This window comes from Petaurus breviceps, unplaced genomic scaffold, assembly GCF_028583685.1.
Source record: "Petaurus breviceps papuanus isolate PSGF00001 unplaced genomic scaffold, PetGlider_PUasm1.0 178, whole genome shotgun sequence".
NCBI lineage: Eukaryota > Metazoa > Chordata > Mammalia > Diprotodontia > Petauridae > Petaurus > Petaurus breviceps.
In genome coordinates this window covers 4,676,203-4,689,389 of record NW_027185777.1, presented here as the reverse complement: position 1 = coordinate 4,689,389, position 13,187 = coordinate 4,676,203, and positions in this window count along the sequence as shown.

Sequence of the window (13,187 nt, the reverse complement as noted above, 5' to 3'; positions counted from 1 at the left end):
TAGATAGATAGATAGATAGATAGATAGATAGATAGATAGATAGATAGATAGATCACATATATTATATATCATATGCTTACATTATGCTGTTTTCTGTGCTTTTCTATAAAATTAAGACCTGGGTTCATGTATTAACTCAGGCACATATTAGTTTGTAAATATGAAAAAGACACTGAAGATCTCAGTGTTACCAGGAAACTCTTGAAGTAGGAGTTTCCCTTGCTGAAAGTGCCAGATACTGATGAAATCCCAGATTCAAGCAAAGTAAACAAATAACATGGTCTATATCTAGTACCTGGGAATATGTAAGAATTATGACATACAATATAGAACATATTAGGGAAATAGAGAAACATAGACGACAGTGAAGCAGCATTGCATGGTGGAAAGAATATTCAAATAGGAATCAGAAGACATGAGTTCATTTATGGTCTCTACCATGGAGGAATTGTTAAATCTTGGGGAAGACACTCAAATAGAACAAGCCTAATTCATCTAGGTGGTGCAGTGGATAGACTGCTAGCCCTGGATTCAGGAACGCTTGAATTCAGACTTCGTTTCAGACACTTACTAGCTTTGTGACACTGGACAAGTCACTTAACCTTTGCCTCAGTTTCCTAATCTGTAAAATGGGATAATAAAAGTATCTACCTTTAAGCTGTTGTAAGAATCAAATGAGATTATAATTACACAGCAGTTAGCACAGTGCCTGCTACATAGTAAATTATATTAAAACGGTTAGCTAAAATAATGATAAGAATATTTTTATTGTCATTGTTGTTGTCCTAGAAATATTTGAAGACAAAAATATGTTCTCCTTTAGTTCTCTTAGTTTCTTGTCTAAATGCCCTTGTGTCCTTCAGATGATCCTAGTGTGGCAGGCTTTTCTCACCATCCTATCCCTGTGTCCTTTCTAAAATGAGGTACATTGACCTTAACACGGTACTCCATACTGTAGTATGATGAGAGCACAGTATAGCTAAATCATGATTTTGTGCAAATGACGAATGAGGAATCCTGTGAAGTCTTTGCATTCTTCAAATTTGAACTATTCAGAGTTATCAGAATATGTAAAATATAGTAATTGGTTCCAGCCCAATGGAAATATGCAATGAATATTCAAATAATGATACTTGTTTTATGGCATTCATCTGGACATTATTTCTCTTAGTGCTTCCCAAAAGAATATTTACTTTTTTCTGAGATATGATACTGTTAATTGCACTTTCAGACTAATGAAATTTACACATAGTTTTTCACAGGGATTCTTTCTGTCCAAGGTACCTACAATCACAATTTTGAAGTTGATTTTTTTTTTTAACTCTGGTGCAGAACTTTACACTGATCCCTATTCATTCTAGTATAGGAAGAAAGGCACTATCAAACACTTTGCTGAAGTTTAAAGAGGTTATGCCATTTCTTTTGATCTAATATCCCTTCTTCCTTCCTTCTCCCACCTTCTACCTCACCAAAAAAGGAAATAAAGTAGGTGACAATCATGTGTCGTTTGATGAAGCTGGGCTGAATTTTAATGATCACTGCTTCTGTTTTTAAATAATAAAAAAAAATCGCTTTAACAATGTGTTCTATAATTTTGCCAGAAAAAGAGATAAAGTTCACTGGCATATACTTTAGAAACTTTATCCTCTTCTATTTTTTGACTTTTATCATAACATTTGTTGTTCTTCAGTCCTGGGAACCTTTCCCATTCTTCATGATTTATACTACAGCAGAGTGACTACATTTTAGTGCTTAGTTTATATCTTAGAAGTCATAGAAATCAAAGATGAGGACTGCAATATTCACTGAAAACTTTGTAAATGAGTTGGGGCTAGACCTAAGTCAGGAAACATGGGGTTTAATTTCAAAGGGAGGAGAGGATGGTGACTAGCTCTCCAAGCAGGGATAACATCACAGGATTCACATCTTGCGGTGTGGACTGGACAATAGAGCAGAAAGTAATGCCCCATAACAGCAATGGTTCTAGCAATGGGAGTGTAGAAAAAAGGGTGGCTGGGAGATATTTCATAGAAGAAATATATAGGTCTTGGTGACTAGCTAAATTAGAATCTAAAAACTCCAAAGTTTCAGTCTGGGGAACCTGGAAATGTGGTCTAATATTGATATAAATGAAGAAGCTAGGAAAGGAGGATGCTTTGGAGGGAAGGAGGAGGAAGAATTAAGTTTGATTTGGTATGCATGAGATTTAAATGTATAATGGAGGTATAACCAATAAGAAGATTGAGTAGATTAATTAGAAATAGATTGAGATTGAGCTCAGGAAGAGTTCACAGAATGGTGATCATAGAAATTGATTTGGAAAGGACCTTAAATATTTTATTGGACAATTCATAGGGAAACAAGGATCTACTCTACAACAGCCCTTCTAAGTGGTGATCCAACCTTCACTTGAAGGTTTGTAGTGATGGAGAACCTGCTCCCTTCTAAGACAATCTATTTCACTTTTGGTTAGCCTTAATGTGAATGCATCCTTTTTTATTTTTAGTCTGAACCTAAAGTTTTTCTGTGACTTGTACAAATTTTAGGGGTCCTATTCTCTGGGGTCAGCGAAGCAAAATTAATTCAATTTAATAAGCATTTATTAAGAAACTACTATGTTCTAGGCACTTTACTTGGTCATGAAAATGGAAAAATATCCATTCCCATCCCCAGAAAACTTACATTATCCAGGCTGTAATTTCTACTTTACATGGTAGCATTCACATATTTTAAGGTAGTTATCTTTTCCCCCAAAATGCATTCTTTTGATTTAAGGTATCTACCTCTGGCATAAACACCAGGTGGTCGAATTTCTCTCCATACATTCCAACTTTCAATCAATCAGTCAACATTTACTAAGCACCTATTATGTGACAGACAGTATACTAAGCTCTGGGGATACCAAAAGAGTCCAAAGATAGCCCTACCAACAAGGAACTTACAATCTAATGGAGGAAGCAACATGCAAACTTAAAAAAATTATGTCTAATCTATGTTAAAAAAATGGAAATGATGTTAGTTTGGCATACCGTGTTTTTGATAAAGAAATACTAGTTCCTATTTGTCACCATTTTCCTATATAGTCAATAACCATTCTTTTGAATGCCATTTCAGGATTTTACTAGGAATTGTCATATTTTAAGAGCTACCCTTTGGAGCTCTTAGCATAGAAAAAATGTAATCATTGAGAATTACTAAGATCTCCAAGGATAACATATAGAGGGAGAAGAACAGAACTATTTGACTACAAAGCCTTAGGGGATGTGCAGTTTGTGAAAAAGAAGAAATAGTATATTCAGTAGCCTATGGAGAAGAAATTGGAGAGGCACAAGAGTAAGACAGTATGCAATAATGGAACCCAAGAAAGGAGAAATGTTTCAAGGAGGGATCCTTAAGTAGTGTCTAATGGCACAGAAGGTTGAGGAGAATAATTCTACTGGATTTGATTAGGAAAGCATCACCAGTGACCTTTAGTAAAGCTATTTCAGTAGCGATGATGACAACACCTAGCAGACTGAGTTCTAAGCAGGGAAGAAGTGGTAAGAAAATGAAGGTAATAAGTTCAACTCAAGAATTATTGCAGCAAAAGCTTCGATGCTAGATGGGGTTGCAGAATCGGGTGAAGGAAGGTGAACATAAAATTAAGGAAACCTGTGTATCTTTGAAGATTAAAAAGAAAGAAACCTATAGAGGGGAAGAGACTGAAGATGAGAAAGAGGTATGGTGTTAGAAGGTTGAAGAATTGCTTAGCTGATACCTTAGGATTTTGAAAAGAAAAATAAAATGACATCTAGCTAGAATTATAGCATTAATAAAGGTGGAAGGTATCTATTTAATAGTTGTGATATATTAATAAGTCAGATAAATCATTTGGATATAATTAGTAAAAAAGAGCATTGATCAAGAAGAAATATTTTTAATCTACTAATAGCCCTTGCAATAAATCATGCATGGGGGTACAGTGACTGGCAGAATTCCTGGACTACTGCAAAGGAGACAAAGATATGTCTTTTTTTAATTTAGCCAGCTCTTTCAAATTAAAACTAAAGTTTGAATTTTATATTATCATTTGGGATAGCGTTGAGGTAAGACAGGGATAGAAATTAGATCTGTGTTTTCATTGTGATAAGGAATGCCATGATCAGGAAAACCCTTCTACCAATGCTTAGTAGATAGAGCCCCAGGCTTGGAATCAGCAAGACTCATTTACATTAGTTCAAATCTAGCCTCAAACACTTAGTAGCTGTGTGACCCTGGGCGAGATACTTAACCCTGTTTGCCTCAGTTTCCTCACCTGTAAAATGAGCTGGAGAAGGGCATGGCAAACCACTGCAGCATCTTTGTCAAGAAAACACTGAAGGGGGCCACAGTGAGTTGGGCATACCTGAAATGAATGAACAACAATGTATGACTTTAAGGTTTTGCAGTGTGCTTTAAAAATACCTTATTTGATTCCCACAACTCAGGGAAGGAGGTGCTATTATTATCCTCACTAGAGAGATGAGGAAACCAAGGCAAACATCTTAAGTGACTTGCCCAAAGGCATACATCTAGAAAGTGTTTGAGACAGGACTCAAACTCTAATCTTCCTGACTCAGTCATGCTTTATCCACAACAACACCTACCTTCAAAATTACTGCCTTATAAAAATCTCTCTTCAGGATTAGTGGGAGGGTCATTGAGGTGACCCCCAATAGGCCATAGACAATCTAAAATGATGATTGCCTAAATCTCAAGATGTGTCTTTAATTCATGGCTAATTATAACCTTGAGTAATGTTGGCTAAATCAAGATGTCTTACTCACCATTCCAGGGTCTAACTCTCTCTGAATCCTATTACTCTTAAAGCAAGGAAGCACTACACAAGTATTTTGACTTTTCTTTTGTTGTTTCATATTGCTAGTTTTGTCTTCCCATATTGTTTATAAATTCCATGAGGGTCCCTTTGCAAAGTTTGGTACCGACCTGACCATCTGTATGACTAGAGCTCCATCAATACTCATCGGTTGGCCTCTGAATCACAGAAAGCAGGCTAAAGAGATCTGATGTGAAAAATCAAGTGAATTTAAGTATGAGAGAACTGGATCTGAACCCCAGGCCTGTAGCTTAGAAAATGATGATCATATTACACCTATTCCTTGTCTCTCTGTTTCTTCCTCTATATATTCAGAGTAATCGCTGCACTACCCACTTCAGATTGTGGTTGAGAGAAACTATACAATTATATAAGCAAATAATTTTGTTAAATGAAAACTAATATAGAGATTCCAGCTTTTGGAATATAGTTAAACGAATGTGTTTATTCATTACGAGTCTGAAGCAATAAAAACAAATATTACACCAGTAATTCGGTGAACAGTTTTGCCAATAGCAGAACTAGCAAAATCAGAAAGAGGAAGTGGGTCAGGGAATATGATGGTTTTTTTTTAATCATTTTGAGCTGGAGCTGCCATTGGGAAATGCAGGTGCTATCCTTAAGTCTGGATCTCCACTGGAAGATCAGGCATGGAGATATAAATATGGAAGTTATCCTTAAAAAATTAATGGGATTGTTCTGATAAATTGTGGTCTAAAGAGTGTGGAGAGGGAAGAAGAAAAAAGTGCGAAGAGTAAAAATAAAAGGGTCAAGGACAGAAAAGTACTGAATGCTTACTCTAAGGACTCAGGAAAAAAAAGAGAAGTCAGCAAGAGACTGAGGGACAAGGAAAAACTCAAAATATGATGGCCCTGGAAACAAGAGAGGATTAAAATCTGGAAATCAGGAGTATCAAATGTTTAAAGTCTTAACAAAGAAGTTACAGAAACATATCCCCAAAATCACATACAATGACCAGATTGGATTTATATCAGGAATCCAAGAGATACAATATTAAAAACACAAACATAAAATACTATATTAATGACAAGAATTTTAAAAATCACATGTTTATATGCATCAGTGTAGAAATTTTTTTAAAAATTAAATACAGCATTCATTTAAGAAAGTTAGGGTAAGATGAAAACCAGAAAGAAGCCCTCACATTTAGCGATTAGTGGGTGATTATGTTCCCAGGCATTTCCAAAATTATAGACTTACCTCCATTGCAGCAGAAGCATGTAATCCTGTACTAAGGATGTTAAGATGTATACATCCTAACCTACAGGTGGAATCATAGTTCTAGAGGAAAATGCATTCAGAGTCAATCCAGCACAACATGAACATTTTTTTTTCCTCCATCACAATGGGATTGAAGAATACTTTTCCTACCTACAAAGTGGACTCCTCTGACTCTTAAGTCCCTGGTGATAATTTCAATTAAGGCTGGATGATTTAAGGCAGGTATAAAAAATATTGGGATGGGTTTAGGACCAGGTGGGTTGAAGGATCGGGACAGAAATTCCATTTGGTTGGAGACGAGGAACTCTTAGGGGGCAGAAGACCTTTCTGTCAATGGAAAAGCTCCTGAGGATACTTTTAGGTCTTAGTTTTTTTCTTAGGCTAGGGTTGGAGGATATGGTAGAAGGAGGCTTACTTTATTCTTTTATCATCACCAATCACCAGATCAACTGTGTGGAATCAGTTTACCCCAAAGTGTACTGGAGTGGTCTTGGTTCAAGTAAAAACTGGTAAATGGTAAATTGAATAAGATTTGCACTCAGGTAACTCAGGAATAATGATTAATTCTCTACAAAGTTTTTTTTAATAGGTTGTGATTTTATTGTTTTAGGGAACATCTGATTGAGAAACTTCCTCCATTAGTATGGCTTGGCAGCTGCCTTTTGATGTACAATCTTAGACACTTGACAGGAGAACTGGTGGTTTAAATGACTTGTCACACAACCAGAATGTATTAAAGGCAGGACTTGAAGCTCATTCTTCCTGATTCTAAGGCCAGCTCTGAATGTGCTAAAGTGTTTCTCTCCAAAGCTTATGATTAAGTTTTATAGGTATGAAAATAGGACATTATTCTGCTATATTTACAACATAAATATTAAATATTTGCTTACTCTCATATGACACAGTTCTCACATAGCATTGGTTTATTTGAAAGGAGTTTAGGGAAACTTGAAGTAGGTCATGGTGTGTAGGAGAAAAACATTGAATTAATAAATTGTCATTGAGCACCACGGATATAAAAATGTCAAATGGTTAAATTTGCGTTAATCAGCTGTTAGGCCCAACATCTGGGCCAGAAATAAAAAAAAATCAGATGCTTTGAAAGAGGCTATAAATGTATTATGATTTGCATCCAGGAGAAGTATATAAATTAAGGAGGGAAGGATTTTATAGATATATAATGGTAGGAGTTTTGAGTTTCTAAATTATTTGGCATAAGATAAAGTATTAATGAAAAAATCCTCGAATAAGAATACTACAAATGGAAATAACCTGTTATTTAGGATCCATTTTGCATTCTGTGGAGTTTTAAAGAACAGAATTCTCTGGGGAGAAAAGAAAAAAAACACACAGGGTTCATTGGGGATGCATTTAGGTGGATATTTGAAAATGACTGTTATAAAAGCAAAAACATTACAAACATTTCATTTGTGCCTGTGTGTGTGTGTGTGCACGCACGCTTGGGGAGTAGGTTTCATACATGTTTTCTTGTCACCCTTTTATGTGTACAACATTTTACTGATGTCCTTATGTAGCTGTAAAATCTTACTGCTCCTTAATTTATACAATCTTTTTAGATTGGAATTGCAGTGCATTTATAATCTCTTTCAAAGCATCTAATGTTTTGTTTCTATCGCTTGTCCAGATGTGGACTTAATAGCCAAATGACGCAAATTTAACCAGGTCTTGATATTTTCATATTTATGGTGCCCAAGCGCAATTTATTAAAATGACTGTTTTTCTCGAGCATTAACAGGAGTGATTTTATGTTATTTAGGATGAAGCAAGCTTCCAAACACATACATGCACACATGTATAGACATACACCTATACACACATGCAGATCTTTATACATGCATGTGTGTATAGATAATTGTTCTTGTTAACTAGATAATAAACGCTGTTATTCCAAATACTCCTGAAGGATAGTAAATATTGGCAGGGGTTTTAAATCTGGTGTTCTAGGGCAAAGCCTACATTACCTCACCATAGTTATTGGTCTTGTTCTAACATTTAGAACAAAACAGTAGGTAGTGGGAAGAGGCTTCTTCTTCCTGTGTACATAAACATGTAGATACACATGTGTATCTACATGTGTATACATACATATATGTTTGTGTTCAAATACATGTACACACATGTAGAAGAATATTTTTGTAGGATCTCATCATCCCCAATCAGAACAAAATTATAACTCTCATGAAAATGGTACACATTCATACACATCCATTTTTGGATCATATTTGTCTGACTTCTCTTTGACTCATACTTTGACCAATGATGAATACTACTCTTGGTAAAATTTTTATCCTCTTTGCATCTTTGTATTTATTGTACTGTGTTTTCCTTTTTCTGGGGGAAAAAAAGTATGAAAGAAATTTTCCGAAGCATATGTCTTCACTTGCCCAAGCTATCAAAGTTTTATTTCTTTCAACCCCTGTAGTTGTAGGTTTGATTTTTCAATAAGAAAAATGGAATGATTCCTCATGTGTGCAATCTTGCATCTGTTTCTCTCATTTGGTTTCTTTCTATTTTCCTTAACATAAACAAACTCACTGCTATTACAGATTTCTTAAGAAATTGAGATAAAGGTAAAAATCTAGAAGATAACCCTCAAACTTCTAAAGTCTGGGGTCCATAAGCCAAATGTAGGGTCAAACTTAGCTTATTACTGTCATCATTAGTATTTAATATTACTTAGAAATAGTTATTAGAGGTTCAAAGGCCACAGTCAAATTTAAAATAAAAAGGGTTGAGAGAAGTGAGAAGACCATGTTTATTGAATAAAATATTTGATCTTCCTATGGCTCAACAAGTACAAGGGTTGTGACATGCATAATTATTAAGAATCTTAGGTTACTGTGTTAATTAAAAGAATTGGCAAAAGACAAGCTAATTTAATTTTGGCTAACTGAGTATGCAAAAGCAGCTGCTTCAGGGCCTGGAGACTTCAGCAGCAGTGTTCCCAGATCTAGCGTTTTTCTTTAAAAATGTTTCCTGGAGCTTCTTTTAAGATATCTTTCCAGTCCTTCTCCCTTTACTACAATGGAAATCACCCTTTTAAAAGTGATTGTTGTTGTTCAGTCATTTTCAGGCATGGCTGATTCTCCATGACCCCCATTTGGGGTTTCCTATGCAAAGATATTGGAGTGGTTTGTCATTTCCTTCTCCAGCTTATTTTTACAAATAAGGAAACTGAGGCAAACAGAGTTCAGCAACTTACCCAAGATCACAGTAAGTGTATGAAGCCAGATTTGAATTCAGAAAGATGAGTTTTCCTAACTCCAGAACTGCCACACCATGCCACCTGACTGCCTTTAACTGTGAAGCAAAGAAGAAATCAACACACTGAAAATGTGTGCCTCATTCTACATGGATAGCTCACCACTTCTTTTTTGAATGGAGGGAGACATGCATCACCCTAATTCCTCTGAAGTCATGATGGGTCATGGCATTACCCATAATTCTGATCTTTCACTGTTATTTCAGCATTGTTTGTATTCATTTCATAAACTGGTTTCTTTCTTCCTATTTTGCTCTATGTAAGTTTGTCTCCCTGTGTTTCCCTGAATTCTTCATGTACGTCATTTCTTAAGGCTCAAGTAATCTTCCATTCCAAATCATCCATAATTCACAGTTGGTACAGTTATTTCACTACTGATGGGTGCTCACTTTCTTTCCAAATTCTTAAGTGCGATAAAAAGTGCTACTATAAGTATTTTGGATTTTTTTTTTGCCTTAAATGTACCAGTAGTATTATCCCGGGGACAACAGATATGTACAGTTTAGAGACTTTTCAAATATAATTCAAAAGGGTTTTCCTGAAGGATCAAACCAATCCTTAGATTCATCAACACATTTGTGTTCTTGCTTTCCTACAACTCCTTCCACATTTGCCATCCCATCTTTTGTTATGTTGGTTCATCCATTCCTTTTTCCCAAACAATGCCTTTTCTTTTTTACACACTTCTAAATCACAAGTCTCTAGAATAGTCATGTGATATAAAAACTCTGCAAAGTGAAATGAAAATTTACAAAGAAGTAATTTTTATGAGATGTATGCATACTTAAATCAAGAGTGGGCTAAAGCATGTACTTAGAGCATAGCTTTGAAGTGTTGACACCTGGGGTCTCAGTTATGTGACTATAAATTTATTCCATCTCAATTATCACGTGCATAGGGGAGATTATGCCACTGTCAAACAAGTTAAGTTCTTGTATCTCTGATCTTAATTCCTACTTGGCAGGCCAATGCGTAGTTAGCCACTATTTCAGAAATGTGTTTTAAAATGGATGAGACTCATGTGACAAATATGAAGAAAAATCACACTTCCAGGGCACAGGTGATTATTAAATGGTTCATTATTACACTTCTCTTGTGTTTCTTTTAAATTTAAAACCACCTGGATGAGAAAGGGCTGAAGTTTGCCCTACCATTTTAACTGTATCATCTACTGTCATTCTGGGAATGAGGTAATTGATCAACTCCAGGATACCCTTTTAAATAATTAAAATTTTGTCTTATGAAAGATCTTTTCAATCAGAAGCATAAAAGCAGCCATTATTCAGAGAGACATTTGGTTGGCCAAGTTCAAGTAATTTGCTTTATAGGATTAAAGTTAAAAATTCTCAAATTGCAATTGCTTTGAATTCTACTACTAATGCCCTAGTTCATTAATCATAGTGATATAGGTATTACAAAGTTATGGCATCTTTGACTATTGTAGTTCTAACTCAATATTCACTGCACCGATGGCCACTGTAAATATGCTGGCATACTGTTCAATCACAAAATATAACAAGACTCTCCATAGAGAAGACAGAATCAAAAACATTTATTCAGACACCAGAAAACCAAGTCTCAAAACCAGTAAGATTATTCAATCATAGTATCAAAGAAGTTAATAAGCTGTAAGAGCACAGAGAACCACAGCATCCTTCATCCTTCCCACAAACCAACATTTACTCACAAGCCTGTCTCCCTGGGTGCATCCTCTCCTCCCTTCAGTCTCTAACTGCTCTGACTCCCAGCTTCCTGTGGGCTCTGCTCCACCCTTCAGCAAACTACCCCACCACATGCTCTATGTGATTACATTCAGCCTATTAGGGGGCAGGGTATATTTTCAAAGCAGGGAAGGTCTTCAAATTCCATTAGGCTTATTAAGGGGGAGGGAAGATCTTCAAATCTCCATTACTATTACAGCTATGCAGATATTTCTTAATTACCTTACTATATGCATGAAAAATACACATACACACATATACATACATATATAGGCATAAACATAGATATATATGCATATGTATATATATATGTTTGATTAAGAGGATGAGATTTCAAAGCCTATAATATCTAAGTTCATGTTTAAAACATAATGCTAGTCATAGTGCTAGTTGTTGAAAACTATACAGAAAGGTTTTGAAAATGTTATGCTGTTGATATATTCTCAAGATTCAACATCTGTTTTTCCCTTTCCCTTTCTCCTTTTTAAATCAAAATCTTAATATGCTTTTATATTTGGTTATTGGTTTGATATCAAATGGAAAATATTATTGTATATAGGACTAGATCCATAAAAAAATATGGCACTCACCCTCCCATTTCCCCTACATATTTTAAGCCCTCACTGTCTTTTCCCTGGCTCTTATTATCCTCCTAACATATTCTCCCTTCCTCTAGTCTCTACTGTCCAGTCTGTCCTCTGCACACTTGCCAAAATAATCTTATTTTGCTGCCTCTCCCTTACTCAGAAACAGTGATTCCTTATTATCACTAAGGAGCAAAGCATACTCCTAAAGCTGCTGTTTGAGGCCTTCTACAACTTTTCTCTGACCTACCCACCCAGAATTATTTCACATTAAAACCCTCCATCTCTTCCAGATAAACTGAACAACTAGCTTTTATCTAACCTTGGAGTGTTATTTACCTTCTCTATGGATATATACCAGTCATGCCCCATGAATAGAATGTATTCGCTTTCCATTTCTGCCTTCAGAAACTTCATTTTCCTTGGTGACTATTTCCATGAAGCCTTCCTTGATTCCATCAGATAAATATAGTCTCTCCCTTTACAAAGTTTCTAAGAGCACTTTGACTGCTTCTCTCTTTTGCCCATCAAAACTACTTTGTGTTGTCCTTAAAATGTGATAAGTCAAAGAGATGCAGAATGGAAAGAATCCTGAACTGAGAACTCAGAAGAAAACAGTTTTCTCATCCCACTTCTGACACTGTATGTGCAACTCCGGATAAGTCATTTTTTAGCCTCAGTTTCCTCATCTTTAAAATGTGGGTAATGATGGTATCTACCTCACAAAATTCTAATGAGAAACATGTATATATATATATATATATATATATATGTACCCACATATGCATATATATGTATTTGCTTTCTATACCTTTTAGAACTATGTATATAGTTACTACATGTCTTGGTTGCATGTCCTATCCTTACCACTGAAAGAAGAATTTGGTTCTTTGAAGATAGAGAGTGTAATTTAATTATTTCTGTCTTTTCTCTTCCCCAGTGTAGAACTCATATTTTGTTCAGAGTTGGGATTGCATCAGGGTGGGGGAAATCCCAGAATGAAAATTCCCTTCACTAATAAGGATCAGTACCTCGCCTGTAATTTAGAGCCTTAAAGGATAGCCTGTGTCACCGAGAGGGTAAATGGCTTGTCCAAGATTACATATACCAGATCATCCCAAGGTCAACCTGAAAGCAACATCATACAGTATGTGTGTGTGTGTGGCGGGGGGGGATGGTGGTGTGTACAAAAATCAAAACCAAACAAAAAAAACTTGTACTTGAGTCAGAAGATCAGAATTTAAATCCCAACCCTGAAATCTTCCTTTGGGGGAAGACTGTTAATTTTCTTGGACCTCAGTTTCTTGGCTATAAAATGACAATTTGGCTTCTGAGGTTCCTTCCAACCCCAGGTCATTGATTGTATTAGTAAGTAGGCACCTAAGTGGCTCAATTCTGAAGACTCATCTTTCTTAGTTCAAATCTGGCCTCAGGCACTTAAGTAGCTGTGTGACTCTGGGCAAGTCACTTAACACTGTTTACTTAGGTTTCCTCATCTGTAA